Source organism: Lissotriton helveticus, chromosome 5_1 (assembly GCF_964261635.1).
Source record: "Lissotriton helveticus chromosome 5_1, aLisHel1.1, whole genome shotgun sequence".
Classification (NCBI taxonomy): Eukaryota; Metazoa; Chordata; class Amphibia; order Caudata; family Salamandridae; genus Lissotriton; species Lissotriton helveticus.
In genome coordinates this window covers 1,345,148,760-1,345,163,561 of record NC_136065.1, presented here as the reverse complement: position 1 = coordinate 1,345,163,561, position 14,802 = coordinate 1,345,148,760, and the positions used below count along the sequence as shown (strand labels likewise).

General features: G+C 48.1%; 1 protein-coding gene across 4 annotated transcripts in view; it reads right to left on the bottom strand.

Annotated features, from left to right (window-relative positions):
- INAVA (innate immunity activator) overlaps positions 1 to 14,802 on the bottom strand; it is a 115,400-nt gene that overhangs the window by 48,711 nt on the left and 51,887 nt on the right. The window contains exon 1 of one of the 4 annotated variants that reach the window (XM_078644225.1): positions 6,013 to 6,143. The exons of 2 other annotated variants lie outside the window; for them this stretch is intronic. The gene's annotated coding sequence lies outside the window, so the exon portion shown is untranslated. Of the gene's footprint in view, positions 1 to 6,012; positions 6,144 to 14,802 lie in introns of those variants that run through there. One more of the 4 variants, XM_078644229.1, reaches the window with a different exon arrangement.

The following is a 14,802-nucleotide window of genomic DNA, read 5'->3' as shown; positions in this document are numbered from 1 at the left end:
CCCCCTTTCCTTTGCTCTCAGACCAGCAGCAGCACTGCTTTGAAGGACTGTAAGCAGAGGGCAAAAACTACACTGCAAAAAAGAGGTGAAAAAGAAGAGGTAAACAAGGCCTGGCTAATGTAGATCGATGGAAAATACAAAAATGTGGCGGTAAAAAAAAATGATTATTACTAAATTTAGGAACTGTACTAGCTCATTAATTAGCCTTTATTCTAACACTTAACTGTTACTCCTTTTAAAACCCTAACCCTTTTCCATACCTGATAGCAAGCTGACTGCGCCAATTTAAAAGGGATGCTCTCATGCTACCTCCGGTACCACCCTTCTCAAGCACCTTCTCTGGGGTGGCTCCTCGGCTAAGGCAGAGGAGCTCCGGCCCCACTGCTCTCAGAGCAGTGGAAAAGGGAAAAATAAAATGATAATAACTTATCATTTTATTTTTCGTTGCTACTGGACTGTTGGCAGAAGGAGGAGGATTGGTTCATGCATACTAAGTGTGCATGACTGTTTGGCCGGCCGTCTTGGGCCAGCCAAACAGTCATGCGCACTTAGGCTGTTCTCCACCAGGCTGTAATCCACAGCCTGGGTGGAGAACATGCATAGGCTCCCTGTCCCCATCTGAGCACCCAACCACAGCGCTCAGACCATCACAACATCAGCGTTGTGATTAGCTTGGGGGAGCCTGTGAGCTTCTGGGACTCATCAGCAATGATGGATACGGCTGCAAGGAGGTAAGTGTTTTTAAAAAAAATATTTTGTACCCCGCCCCCCACACTCATTCCCTGCCAGCCACCACTGCTTCTTCTAACATCATCACTTTGATCTTCAGGCATCTAACCTCATCCCATAACCTAACTTTAAACCATCACTTACCACAATCCTAACACTAAATCTTACTATAATCTCAACCAAGTCATGGTGACAGCAGCATCGTGATTGGCTTAGGGGAGCCTGGGTGTTTCCTGCTTCCGGTTCTCACATTAGGAGAGGAGAGGGGGAAAGCATCTACGTGATTTTTTTTAACCTCCTCTCCCCTTGCCCCTCCCCACTACTACTGCCCAGAGCAGCCACCACTGTGAACCACGGTGCTCAGAGCAATCATAACGCTGCTGTAACACAGCATCATGATAGGCTAGGGGAATCTGTGATCCTGGGTGCTGCCTGCTCCTGGAGTGGAGCCAAGAGCCTAAGAGGACAGAGAGGTGGAGGCCAGCCTACAGGTAAGTGTTTTTTTCTGGTTTTCATTTACCCCTCCTCCCCCCACCACCCCATTAAGTAGAGGTCACCACGCCTTACTCTAGCCCAAATCCAAAAGTTACCAGAAACAAAACCATGCCCATTGCTCTGTTCCCAACTCTTGCCCCGTTACTAATCTTACCCCTTACTCGTAACCTCATACCTCACACCATACCTTACTCTAATGCTAACTCGTATAAATAACCCAACCCTCTCCCTTTCTCCACACTAATTAATGAGGTTTTGTTGGCTGCTTGTTTGGACTTTTTGGTGTATTCTGCTTTTTAGTAATGTATATGTTTACTTTTCCACTTTGTACGCCGACTTTTTGTTTCTATTTCTGTACCTTAAACCCACTGAAGTGAACTTAATGTTACATCTACACATGCTCAATAACACGCATCACAGCGATCAGTACAAATCTATACTGATTGAGAAAAGCTAATGGCCACTTTAGGACTTGTTGGCTGTGGATAATACGTAGGCAGACTGGATCTTTATATGACATCTCGCCAAGTCCGTGTGTAAACTATAGGGCATCTGCATACAGAGTTGTGCTGAATGTCGTGAAATTTTCAGCTGGATGGTGTAGAAATATAATGTTTATAGACATAATCCATTGTGTATAGACATTAAAACCCAAGTGGTTGCCAAAACCCAGCTGACTTCCCTGGAAGAACTCTGTATTCCTGGAATCACCTCATCCGCTGTTTTAGTCCTTGTACGACTTCTATATGGTCAACTTAGTTGGAGGAAGCCAAGGATATTTTCATCCCACGTTCTGTGCCTTATCCACTGCAGGTAAACAGAAGTTTCATATGTTGGAACAAGACATCACTTTCCTGTGAGAAGAGGTGAAACTAAAAACTCAGTCAATGTCACTTGGCATATCCTCTTTGGCTTACTGTCCAGGACTTTGCTTGATCTGTTGTGAAGGTGCCACCAACTGTACATCCTTGGGGGTCCTCCGTGTAGTTTGTTCAATTCTGGGCCTACAAAAATAATCTCACCCTTGGGAAGCATTTTCAGTATGAAGTCCATGAGACACATGGTCAGCCAGTCCATGCGTGATGAGGATCCAGATTGCAAAAGTGGGTATACGAGTTGCGTGCTACACCAATGTCAATAAAAAACAATAATATTGACAGTTCTACTCTGCAGTTGGACTTTGCCACTTCTCGTAACATTTATTTCCTCTCAGGCAATGCTGATTTTAGTGCCTGAAAAAAGTCTATAGAGCTCAAGATGACACCACCTGGAAGCTTAGAAAGATCATCCATAATGAAAAGAACCGTTTCTGGGGGTACATAGAGCATAAGATACAGGCACTCAGTGAGACTTCTTGCTCGGTTTTGCTCAGAGATGTTCACAGGCAGGTCAGGCTAATGGAAACCCAGATTACGCACTCCCATTGTACAGCTTTACCATTAGGTCATCAGTACGGCATCACACAGTTATACCCCTGGACCACAAGCCGGCATCACTCAGCTCTACTACTAGACCATGCACTCTACTACTTGACCATGTACTCTTCATCACACTGCTCTCACCGGATCACAAGCCTGGCATGACTCAGCTCTACTACTAGACTATGTACTCTTCATCACACTGATCTACTACTGTACTATGAGTCCTGCATCACTTAGCACTACAACTAGACCATGTACTCTTCGTCTAACTGCTCTAGCATTGGACTACAAACCCATCATCACTCAGTTGCCATACACTCAAAGATCTAGCAAAGTGTTGAGTCTGAGAAAGACCATTCTTATTTAGGGCAGCAGCATTCTCACACAGCTCCAGCAAAAGGCACCCGTCTCTCTTGTTTGTCCAACAGGTATATCCTAAAAACGTCTTTAGAAAGTTTTCTGTTTTTTACAGTGTCGTAAATGAACGCTCCGCGGCAGATCTGTCACTTGCAAACGTTTTTTCCGTAATATTTGAGTCCCCTATCAAAAGAATTCTTTCCACCCCGACTTCCATGATAAAAATAAAATGATTTCAAACATAAATAAAAGGTCAAGAAATCTCCCTGTTACTCCATTCACTCTCACTAAGTGCGGTTCTCGTTTGTTCAGTGTGTGGGGTTCCTGGTGTACGAGCGTGCTAGTCTGGATTTTAGAGAAATGTAAATTGGGCCCATAAAATCCAAGGCATTGACTATCAGTGTTTATACCACACGAGAGGCACCCTCATGTTTGGTCTTTCCGCTACACCATGCGACCCTTTTCGAAAACTATAAAATGGTCACAAGTGAGAGAAAGGGTGATGGTGAGTGCAAATACAAATTAATGTTCCTTTAAGTGCAGTTTCTTTTCAACACTGTTGAGGGAAACTTTGGCGCCGGAAGTGACGTGGCTGCTTAATCCCAGATGGCTGGGCGATCACATAAATGTCCTTTTATGCTTCCCAGCTCAAACTGCTGCAGTTTATGAGGATAAAGACGAAAACTGGAAAAGAGGGGTATCTAGTGAGCATGTCTGGGGAAAAAGACGTCAGCAGTCCGTTCACTCTACACATTTTGAAAGCAAAGCAGCAGGACGCCTGTCTGGCAGAAGTGCCCAATTCAGACGGAGGCGCGGCATGGCACCAGCAAACAAGAACGAGGTGTTTACTAAAAGACACAGGTGTCTCTCTCCATGAGGCGACCTCTTGGTTTGTGTATTGTCTCTTCCAACGCGTCTCTCGTCACCTCCCCTCTCCCACGTCCTGTGCCTTCACTGGCAACTTTTTACAGTCGATTTAACCGCTGAGCACTGTTGCGTGTTTCGATGTTCATAAGATGGCACAAGTTAAAAAAAAAACACAAATGCCATAAACTTTGCACCGAGAGGTACAGAACAAACACGAAACCCCTCAACATCCAGCAAACAGACTCCCCGGAGACTTCTCCAAAGAAAAGAAACCGCGCCAATCAAGGTGACTTCGATTGTGTGCAAACACTGCCCTCTGGGGGAGGGGCTGCGCTGAAGGCTGATCCAATTACACAGGTTTTATCTCCTGCAAACAGCTTAGGCTGCTAATGGGAAATTCAGGGAAAAGTTACTGTTAACAGCTCTCTAACTTCGAACGGTTTAGGAACGGTTTAGGAACAGAGAGCGATTGTGACTGTGCCAGAGAGATCCGGGGTTCTGCCCACGCCTCTACCTTCGGGTCTGACTTTAAAGTGTGCACACCTTTTAAAACGTGTTACTCGAGGTAAACGCTGCAGATACCTGGGCCCCTATGAATTGAATTGCAAATGTATTTACCAGGTAGACCATGGAAAGATGCAAAATTTAACATATCTGAGATCAACACGTACTGACCAGAAAATACATATGGAGTTCTATTATTTATTTAAAATGTAATCCAGTCCCCCCCACTCCCTCGTGTCCTGCTGTGGGTAGCATCCCAAGTCCAGTCGCATGGTGTGCACCTTCACTATGTGGAACGGTGCCCTGGTGGCAATTGACTGCATGGAAATCCTATAGGGACGAATGTAACCATCAGTGCCAAACAACGGAAAAGAGCCGATCTCCAAAAGAACTCGGAGATTCGGTACAATCACAGAGCTGTAAATAGACCCCGATGACCCTGCTGCTGCAGCTTCCTGGCAAGTCCAGTGTGGCTTGCAAATGACCAACCTTAGCCCCACTGGACTTTCATGCCTACTAACCAGTCAAGAAATCTGTGACGAGACTGACCCTGACCCAACCCTGTCAGATTTATAAGGCACAAGCCTATTGGACGCGGGACCACCCTTCTGTCAAGTACCCACCCGGGGCATATATTGGACTGTTTCCCATAGACATCCATCCATTCCTCTGGCGCGCGCAAGGCCGTTAGGCACTCCCAAATGCCCTTCTCATTCCTGGTGAATGGCCGTGCCCAGAGTGAGTTCCTCATCCGCTCCAGTGAGTCCCCCACCCCCATCTCATAGGACCGTCCCTGTCAACTTAGCCCGCTGCTGCCCGGAGGGTCTTCGCTCTATAGCGTTCAGTGGCCGGCTGAGCTTGCGTTGCATAAACAATAGGTACAAAATATAAACTGCAGCTTATCAGGCACCCGAACCCCACTCTCTGGAATAATGTCTCCCCTGCCCAGATTCAGAGGCTCCCGTGTTTCTGGAAGGATCCCGTGAATGAATGAACGCTGAATGAATCTATGTATATAGACACTTTGCTGACCATTGCATGCAGGCTCTCTTGCTCAACTGGACACGCAGCAGTGGTGGATGCTGATGGAGCGACCCTTCACTGTCACGACATCGCGGTGCTTCAGCAAAGACGACTACACGTTACCCATCGTGATCAGGGGTGAAAATTGTGTCCTCCTCGCACTTGTGCGTGTCCTCTGGTCTCCCAGCTTATGATGGGCACGCTCCGCATGCAAAAGAGTTCACCCCCTCTGTGTCCAGCGCCCTCAGCCCTGCTTCCTTACACCCCCTCTGTGCCCAGCACCCGCAGTACTGCTTCCTTACATCCCCCTCTGTACCCAGCACAGCTTCCTTACACCCCCCTCTGTGCCCAGCACTGTCAGTATTGTTTCCTTACACCCCCCTCTGTGCCCAGCGCCCTCAGTACTGCTTCCTTACATCCCCCTCTGTACCCAGCACTGCTTCCTTACACCCCCCTCTGTGCCCAGCACTGTCAGTTTTGTTTCCTTACACCCCCCTCTGTGCCCAGCACTGTCAGTTTTGTTTCCTTACACCCCCCTCTGTGCCCAGCGCCCTCAGTACTGTTTCGTTACACCCCCCCCCCCTTTGTGCCCAGCACCCTCAGCACTGCTTCCTACCTGAGAAGGTCCCGGATCCTGTGAGGCCCGCTCTCGGAGCTCGGCACCCCTCAGAGGCGCAGGCAGCTCTCGAGCACGCTCCTGCTCCCAGGAGACACCCCTCCTTCTGCCAGGACGGCTGCCTCACCTGTGCGGGCTTGTGGTGGTGGGCGGGGCCTGCAGCCGAGCCTGAACAGCGCTTCTCCGCATGGGCGCACCGGGGCAGGCAGGCGTGGGCCAACACCGGCGGGAGGCATTCCTGAGGAGCACCAGCAATGCCTCCCTTCCACAAGGAAGCATTTCTGTTTACCGCCCTCCCGCGCACAGCCCAAAGGCAGGCCTCGCATTTCACCAGCGAAGCGCTTTACAAACACCATCTTTCTGCAGTGGGAGCATCTGGAAGGCGTTGTAGGGCTTGTGAGGTGGGTGGCCTGGTTGAGAACAGATTCCAGAAACCAGGGATAGGATGCGGCCTGGAGTGTGTGTGGCACTAAAGAACCCAATGTACTGTTGTATTTTACACGTTTAGGCGGGACGAAAACTTTGAACCACGCAGTTTACTCGTCAAGTTTCGAATCCTGGATTTAGCTCATTATTTTAGCAACTAAATCACATCCCCAGCACTTTAAAACGGTGCATCTGGCAACATGAATGTTGCTCCGTTTCCATGAGAGCTGGCTTTTTAGCCACTCCTTTGGTTTCTGGCCTTTAGGCTTATACTTGTGTATAAATAGGCTTTGATTTAGGTAGGCCAGGCGAAGAGATATACAGGTAGTAGGGAGGCCAGGCCCTTCTCGAGGGGCCAGGCATATATCTCCCTTCTTTCCTAACAGGAAGGATTGCTTCCTGTCAGAACTGTAATTGGGAACCAAAATATAGCTACCTGCTCCAGGCCTCTCTGTAATTGCTGCACTTGGAGAACAATCAGTAACCTGGATTAACCATGCGGTAAAATTGACTCGACACGCTATCCCTAACTCGGATGTATGGAAAATGAGATAGGATAGTATAACCGCCCAGGGGAAATAGGGCACGTGGGGTAACAGTTTTCCGCTGCATGGTTTCACCAAATGCAAGAACCTTCGGGAGTCCGAATGCACCCCAAGCTAGGTATTCATTACGACTCAACTCAATGGTGCTCATTTTACCAGCCCCAGAAGAATGAGAGTTTGTCTTAACTCTTTTACCAGGCTTCAGCCTTTGACATGCAGCTCACACACTGATCTCTGCACCATTGACATGAACCCACCAAACTCTTAATAGGATCCCCTAACCTGCTTGCTAAGATATGCTTGTAAAGCCCAAGTACCCTGCATCACCTTGCAGATATATTAGTACTGGTCATAGCCCTGTTTAAGAGCACAACTTACTCCTTAAATAACTTTTACTTTGATGATTTCAGTAATATTTTCACTAGGAAGGTTATATTTTAAGACATATCTATCACTCAAACACACAAGAGGTTTGCGACACTGGTTGGGCCTCTCCCTATGTTAAACAGGCCACCGCACCTCTCTTATAAAGGCTCCCTGGACACCAGTCTTTCTCAATCTTCACCAGATAGTTCCTAGGCCAATAACAAAATGAATAGGTCTTTGTGGTGCTTCAAGACGCCCGCTCACTTCAATCTAACGGCACGGATCGTGAGCCGACATGTCCAAGCATGCAGAATAGTGTTGAACATCAGTCAACTACACATGCCTTTACAACACATGTACTACAAAGTATCGACCTTTACAATGCAGAGCCAGAAGGGCGGGCCTTATTACCATTACCCCTCTTCATCCCAGACCAGCCTTTCAGGCACTGCCTGATTGCCCTATAGGTCAGTTCAACACTGTAGGGACCTCATACAATGGTAAATGCATGTGGGGAAGGACGTGAGGCGATTGGAGCTCTAATAAGAGTTCCATCAGAATTTAGAGAAATGTGAAGTGCCTTATATTCTGGGAGAATTTAGGTAGTGATAGTCCTTGTGTTGGTTGTACTTTTTAGTGTTTCCTTGAGGGAGGGAATCCTGGAATCGCCTGAGATATTATCACGTAACTTAAAGACTGTTGCACCCTTGGCAAATCCCCTTCAGTCATGGAGACGGTAAGGGCAACGCTTGCCTTCACAGTGGTCACCCTTACTGTTTGGTGTTAGAGGAGTTTCCAGCTCGTGATTACCTTGTCTGTCCATGAATAGTCTCCCTAGTGATCAGTAGTGTTTAGAATAGTCTTGTGTTGTCCTCAAGGCGAGCCGCTTTATTCTGTGGCACGGAGCTTCTTTGAGCAGCAAGTCTTCTAGTTGGTGAGGAGCTTTGTGGCTGGTGCTCTGACTACTCTAACTAGTAGTGTCGGAGGTTATCTAGCGTATCGTCCAGGTATGCCTCTGTACTAACTGTGGAAAATTAGTGCGTTTTGGTGAACATTATCTGCGCCATCTTGCCTCTTCCCTGATGCCACACTTTTGTCGTGCGCGCCCGCCATTTTAAGATGCCCCGATCAGAACAAACCCTTTTGCATGCCGCTGGCCCCTGACATAGCCCTTTGCCTTCGCTAAGCCTGCACGCTGACCACCCCCTGCTTGCACCTGCCTTGAGTCATAAACCCCTCTTCGGCGCTGCTCTGCCCCAGGCCCTCATCCTGTTCCCAGCGCGACACCTCCCTGCTTTCCTTTCATGATCTCCGGCCCTTAGATGCAAACCCCCTTTTTCCCCGTGTGCCCGTTTTTTCCTCCCCGTTCCCAAGCCGACACCCAGCTCTGCCGATACCATCCTTGCCCCTCCCCGTACAATAGAAAGCTTCCCCCATCAAAGAATCCCCGGGTTGATCAAAGCCCCCACCCCATGAGATCCGATCAAACTCCCCACATTCCGTGAATCGGCGGATTATCCAGCTGCGCGATGCTCATCACCTGTTGTGACTAGGGTGGGGACTTCGACTGTAAATGTGTGTGGGAACGGGCCCAAAGGGGAGTTCCGAGAATGTCTTTTCCATACATCAAAGCCTTAAACATGTATGTGTAATCTGCAATAAAGTCATAAATGTGGGTATAAGAGGCCAGGCCTCAGAAATACAGTTAGAGCACCTCAGAACGATACCTTCTGTCCGTTTCGTTGTGTTCTCCTCCGGAGAGAATAAAAAAACCTTGTTTCCTGCTTTTCAGTCTCCAGCGCCTGCCTCTTCATTGATTTAAATAACTAGAGGGTCACAGAGGCAATACCGCCGGGCAAATATCGATTGTCCCCGACCCGATTGAACTTTTTTACAATTGGCGTCCCAAGCGTGGGGCCCATCAGCGACTCGTGGATCCAGTGGGAGAGGTCCCGACGACAGAGTGAACGACTGCAACGATCGGGAGAGCTCTTGCCCAATAGACCCTCGTCTGGCAGCCGATCATCCGAACTTCACTAGTTCCGAACAGACCTCTCTCGAGTGATCTACGGTCCTGACTGGGAACCATCAGGAGTGCCGTGAGAAATACGAGAAAAAGAGGACGATCGGGCGCTGGATTCGGAAGACAAGAAACTGTCCACATGGTCCGGGTAAGGTCGTGTTGCCACGACAAGTTGCGAAATTTGTTTTGATTGCTTGATTGTTCAAAATACTAGTATTGCTCTGTTTTTTTTTATTTAGAGATTCACTGTCTGCAAACGGAGAAACAACAGGCTCCCTCTCCCTTTGCAAGCAGTGGAGGATAGGTAGGGTAGCAGCCGTGCTTGTTCTTTTTCTCCCCCACTCAATAATTGCTTGAAACTGAACTGTTGTTCACAAACTATTGTTTCCTGGAGATTCCCTGTCTGCAAGCAGGGAAGAGACCACCCTTTTTGCAGATAGTGAAAAGGGTAGGTAACGCAGATCTTTGCGGTCCTACTCATTCTCCCCATTGTTATTTATTGGTCGTTTGGTTTTATATATTTTTTTTGATCCATGAGGTATTCACTACCTGCAAACAACGTAGAATAGAAATATTCTGTCTAGTCTTTGCACCTAGTGATAAGATAGGCAGTGCTGACTTTTTAGTCCCTCGTTACGAGCCGTCATGTCTGTCTTCTCCCCACTGATAAATAGCCTGTTTAGCCCGGACCGGGTGTTAGAGGTGGACCATATAGCTCCACTAGAAGGCACCCCTAATAAGGACATGTTCATAAACTATGGGTTAGTCACCATAGCTTATAATAAATTATGGCACAGGTATACCGAAGATAGCCAAGACAAACAGTGGCCACTGGCAGGATCCTTTGACCTTGATAAAATAGAAACGTTAGAAATAGCCTTTCGAAATAATAAGACGACGCCAATTATGCTCGACAGTCTCGGCATGTGGCGCAGAGAGGCTACGAAACGACAGAGAAAAGACGAGGATAAACCAAGTAGGGAAATATACCGACAGGACAACCCCAGGACACCGCTACCCACAACTTATCCCCCGACACTATGCAAAGGACGACCAGACTTAGGGTCAGACCAATGCGCTTTTTGTAGGTATGTCGGACACTGGAAAGCCCAATGCCCGACTCTACTGAGCGTGAGTAAAGGCAAAGGGCCGACAAGAACGACAGACCGACAGTACGAGAAAAGGCGCGAGACAGAGAAGAACCCGACTTACATAGACAGACCAGACAGAACCACCACGTTTGATTATGCCCGATGGCACAGATTTCGCCAGGAAAATCTCAGCGGCATGCTCAAGTTCTCCTAGGTCGGGCAATGTCAAGACGGGAACCCAGCCTCGTTTAAAATTCACAGACGGAAAGAGATAATTATGACCAATAACTGTTTTTATATTTGTCTTGGGTCTTTGTATGTCGTACTTGTACTGTCCCCCGTCTGAGTTTGTGTGTATGTAATGTACAAATCTGCGTCATCCCTCTACACGTGTTTCCGTGTTACTCGACCTCTGTTAGCAGAAACTTAGCATAAAAGCAACCTGGAAAGAAAGAAATGATAAAACAAAATCCGTAGACCATTAATAAACTTGAACTTTTAATTTAACACAACAAACAAGGAATAATAACGATAAACTGTAGAAAATGAAAGTCAAACAGAACATTCGCCCCCCCCCCATTCTGGAACCTTCCAAAGTAGGGCAGGGTTACGGCTACGCCCAACCAACGGCAACCCATATAAGGCGAGCCCCGCCGCCAACTCTTGGTCAGGAAATCTTAACGTATGGGGGAGCCGGAGGAGAGGCAGGAGCCCGCAGCCTGGGCATTTGCAGGTAGTCCCGCCACATGTCTCCTTGGCCGGCCGCAACGGGCCTGGAAAGACTAAGGTAGTCCCGCCACATGTCAAGAGGAGAGCGAGGCACCTCTTCCTTTTCTCTTCCGTCACAGCCGCAGCAGTCCTGGACGGCGGGATGTCCTGCACGTACCTCCACAACAATTTGTCCAAGTTGGGCTGGGAGGGAGAGGCGACGCGGACGAGCCTCTCCCACCTCCACCGGTAGGAGGTTTCCCAGCCCCCAGCCCGACGCCGAACACCCCCAGTCAGGCGATGGTGCCCATACTTCCACAGCACCGGACACACCATGGTGGCACCCCAGTACTTGCGCAGCACCGAACGTACAATGGTGGTACCCCAGTATTTGCGCAGCACCGAACGTACAATGGTGGCGCTTGGGGAACACCGGATGTGGAGAGGCCTTCATGCGGGGCGATGAAAAGGAGCGGCATGGAGTGCACCGGGAGAAGGAGAGGATGTGAACGAGTCTCCCTCGCCCCCCAGGTGGGGGCATCACAGCTGCACCCCAGCTGAACGTCCCGCTCTCACAAAACAGGGACCTCTTCCTTTCACTCCGAAGGGTCTCTTCCATTCTTGCAAACTCGACGAGAGTGGCCCCTGTAGGGCCTCAAAATGGCGTCTGGATCCGCTGGAAGGCGGGCCCCGGCCACTAGAGTAACTTTGGCCAGCCATACAACTCGAACATTTGTCCCATGGAGCACGAGCCCCCATCTCCGACAGCATCTCCGCAGCCTTGAAGATCATACAAAGGTCCCCGGCGGAACCTTCGGCCTTTGCAGGTTTCCGGTAAGGGACGGCTGCCTTGATCGCCGACGAAACAAACATGACATTGCCACACCTTCTGTTAGCGTGAATTCTAGAACTGCCGAAAAGGACTCTGGTCCAAACTGCCAGTAATGGAAACATTTCCCCCTGATGCTGCTTCCGGACTGTGCCGGCCCCGCCCAAAATGGCGCTGGTATCAATCGGAACTTACGAACACCTCGTGGTGTTCCTTCGCACTAATATAAACTTGATGTTCTGATATTTTTGTGATCCTTTGTACACTTGGCTAGAAAAGACAAGGAGAGCTCACTCGACGAACAGTATGAAAGAATCCCCATTACAAATGTTGATTACAAATGTACACTGTATTATATTTTTATAACCGATGTAAACCCCATTTACGACGCACACGTACGGTATGCATATAGGAAATCTGATTACAACTATTGTGATTATGCTTCTGAATTATGAAATATATGCCCCCGAACCCCCAGCCAATTAATAGACGTTTTTAGTCTCTTACAAATGAATGAGTAAAACTTTCCGATGTTTTTATTGTTGCAAACAACACCCCCCACTGTACGCACTTTAGCCATTGCCACGACCGACCAAATACGACCACACCCTCCTAATCCATATGCTGAAATGAATTTGCAAAATAAAGTCTTTGAAACTATGGACGGGTATTGCATGCTTTATTTTAAAACAATATGGGATGGGTAGGAAAGTTCTTTTTCTGTGCACCCTACTCTGCTCTCTCTTTAAGGTTAAAGGAAGATGGTTGCCCAGCCCTGGAGGACGGATCGGATCGACCACACGACACTCCGCCTTAAAAGTACGCGACTGACTCATGAACTCTCGCGTAGAGGAAGACCGTGACTTCCAAGGATGGGTAAAAACGAATGGTGTAAATGAGGGAATGTAAAAGGAGGGTGAAATGAAATAATGTAAATATTGTAAAGTACAACGTTCCAAAGTAGCAGGGACCCAAGAACCGAAGAACTTTAGAACGCCACGGCGTTGAAAGAGGTTTAAGGATCCCGATAGTGAGATATATCCTTTGACTAGATACCTCGCACTAGGCACCTCTGGTTTCCTTTTTATGTTTCCCCGCACACGCCCTACATGAACACGCTACCCCCCCTCGACTCCGAAAACTATATCCCCGGGGACCCTGCCCCAAGGAGGAAAGACGAGTAAGAGGTAAGTAAAGGACTTATGAATCCATGTATTTGAATGCGCGCGAATGCTGTCTCCCCCACCCCCCCTTCTTTTTTTCCTTCCTCTGCAGGTTACATCAGAGATTACAGCCAAGGTGTGGCGAAGATCTGAGACCTTGCCATGTCTAAATACACGAAACGGACTAGCGCCGCAGGGTGGTGTCTAAGCACGCCTGCAAACTACTCTCGTATCGAACAAACCCGAAAAATTAGCACAACCTGATAAAAAGTGATCACCCTTAAACCAGACCGGACGAATGAACCCATGTCACGTATGATGCGAAACTGTGAGGGAATGTGTGTGTGTGACTGAGGCGTTGACCCAACTGGTCAAAGGACCGAGAATGCGAGAAAGTGCGACAAAATGGTACCTCCTTTTTTCTTCTTTCCTTTTCTCAAAGCACGTCCCCTCTACCCTGTCTAATGCTCAAACTGCATGATTACAAGATTCTAACGCGGACTCGTGAATACCCTTTACTGTGTAATGCACTAAATAGCCTTTCTTGAATGCACTGCCGCCCTCTCTGTTGCACGTGTACTATTTAGCCTGCCGTTGCACTCTCTCTCTCTCTCTCTCTCTCTCTCTCTCTCTCTCTCTCTCTCTCTCTCTCTCTCTCTCTCTCTCTCTCTATTTTTGCACTACCACTCTTCCGAGTGGTTAGCCCCGAAATTGGCAGATTGCCACCCTTAGCACACCACCTAATTGGCTTCAAATACCGTCAGTATTTGCACAAACGCTTGTCTTTAATACAATCACCCTGAGGCCGCGTCATTACCTCTCCTTTTCCGCTAGAAGTCAATGAACCCAGGTTGGGCCGTAAGGGAAAGGACAGGTAAGACGACAGAGGTTCCCTAATCTGGCCCGAAATAAGGGAACTACATGTCAACGGCTCCTATAGTATAAAACAAGGACCTCAGAATACGCGACCCTCCCCTCCCCGAATCGTCGCAATACCCAAACCAGAAAAACGATCACCCCCGTTACCTCCCCTGTCTATGTCCCTGGTTGTTTCCCATAAAACCCCTGTCCTTCCTAGTTAAGTAACCGGGCTGTAAAAGGTTACGTAGGACCCAGAATGATGTTTTACAAGGTTAACAGACTAGACCAAGGTAAAGAAATCATCAAAATGAACCCCGCAGTAGTTGAAAAACAGGATGCACCGATAGAAAGGAAATGTTTAGCCATGTTCGTCTCTCAGCAAAATACCTGTGTAGTACCATGTTGACGACTCACTGTACCCTTTTGTAAATGTGAAACTCTAGAGAACGGCATATCTTTGCCAGATTTGTCTCCCGAAGGTGGGTTACCATCAGATGAACTGTCATGCCTGTAATAAATGATTATGAAGGAAAGTCATAGTAAATCCAACAGGTCCGCCACCGGTCATTCATATGCCAGTTGTGAACGTTAAATATAACGGACATTTTCATTCTTTGCCTGGAGCTGGGAGAGAAATAGACTTTTTGATTATCTTCATCTGCAAATTTTCTAAAGACTGTCTTTTCAAACTTGTTTAAGGGTACTGCTGTTGGAGGAGAGAAGGACCGGATGTGGGAGCACGAGGCCCGACTGCAGACTAAGGGACACCTGCGACATT